Source organism: Dipodomys spectabilis, unplaced genomic scaffold (assembly GCF_019054845.1).
Source record: "Dipodomys spectabilis isolate Male_0828 unplaced genomic scaffold, ASM1905484v1 ptg000129l, whole genome shotgun sequence".
Lineage (NCBI taxonomy): Eukaryota > Metazoa > Chordata > Mammalia > Rodentia > Heteromyidae > Dipodomys > Dipodomys spectabilis.
Genome location: NW_024870806.1, coordinates 102,945 through 104,740, shown reverse-complemented (window position 1 = coordinate 104,740; position 1,796 = coordinate 102,945).

Here is a 1,796-nt window from a genome sequence, read left to right as displayed (position 1 = left end):
TCTTTCAAATTCTATCTCTAAATCATGTTTCCTTATCACTCAAATTTGGAAAATGTACAGTGGAAGAATAATTCTGGTTCCAAAGCAAGTTAGATATAAGAGCATGGACTTAACTGGAAAAAAAGTCCATGGTGAGAAAGTGGGAATTATACTAGCAAAGAACTGGTGGCCAAGATCTCATTTTTTTTCTTTCTTTTATCTTTTATCTTTTTTTTTTTTTTTTTTTTTGATGGTTGTGGCAGAGTTTGAACTCGGCCTGGTCAATATCTCTCCACTATTCAGCTCAAGGCTAGTGTTCTACCTCTTGGGCCACAGCGCCACTTCCAGTTTTCTGGTGGTTAATTGGAGATAAGTGCCTCAGAACATTTCTTTCCTACTCATAATGGATTTGAACCACAACCCTCAGATCTCAGCCACCTGAGTGGCTAGAATTATAGGCATGAGCTCAAGTGATGGAATACTAGTCATGAGCAAGATTTCTGAATAAGGTTGCTGAGGCTTTTGCATACATACATACAAACATACATATACACACAGAGGCACATCCATGTACAAACCCACCTGCACAAATGAAACAACTCTCAGAATGTGGAGAAATGTTAGAAAACAATTGAAAATATATCCTGAGTAAGACCAGATCAAGTGATAATTTTTAATATTAGAAAGTCCTCAAGTGAAATTTCTTCAAAGAAGTTTGAGAATATTACATACCTAGGGACCAGAGATAATAAGAAAGTCAATTAATCATTATTAAAGGGATTGGATCCATGGAAGAATGAATCAGAGACCCCTGCAAGTGCATCTGAAAATGATCATATCCTCTGTCAAATGATAGAACATCTTTGAAAATAGTACATAAAAAGTTTCAGCAGTCAGTCTAATGGATAAGATCATAGGAGAAGTTCAGAATTGCTAGTCTGTACCTATATTAAATAAACCACCAAACTATGGCAGGGCAATTTGATACAAGCCTGGAATTCTAGCACTCAGACTAAGACAGGAGATTAGAGATTGGGATTACATAGTGATACCTTCCCTGGGCCAGATTGTATAATTTTGTCTAAATGAAACAAGCCAAACAACAAGAAAGGAATACACAGTTGGAAGTTTGGGCTAATTTTGTCATTATGTTTTGAGAAGGCAAGTTTCTTATTGAAATGCAACTCATATATAATCCTCAGTTGTGTTTTAAGTGCTCTCTTCATTATACAAGATTCCTGGATGGAAAATGGCTCATGATTCCCAATCAAAAATTTGAAAAAGTAAGCATCATTCTGTTGGATTTCAAAGAAATAATAAAAGATTACAAAATGTTAAGCGTAGAAAACTACAAAGTTCATCTAATGTAGGACTTTATAGACCTTGCTAAGTTAGAATTTAGATTTAAAATAAATATTTTGGTTTTGTTTGTAATTTCATATTCTATAGGATACTACAAAATTCTTTCTAAGTAGAGGTTTTAATTGACAAATTCACACATGAATCAGGCATTTTATTTGCCTAAAATATTCTTTGAAGCGAGGTATAATTAGAACTTAGTTAATTCATAATTCCAACAGTTCATGTATAAATTGATAGTGTGAATAATCTAGACAGAGTTGCCAACAAATGGATGATATTAATTTATAAATTTAGAACAAGCAATTTTTTGAGGCTTTGGTGTAACATGGTATGAAGAGAGTAATTGTGTGAGGTCTTAGGTCTTCTATCTACTCATAATAGAGGAAGAAATTTCCTTAATTACATGCCTCTGTATACAATAAGAAAAATGCTAGGGTTGGAGTTGGTTTTTATTT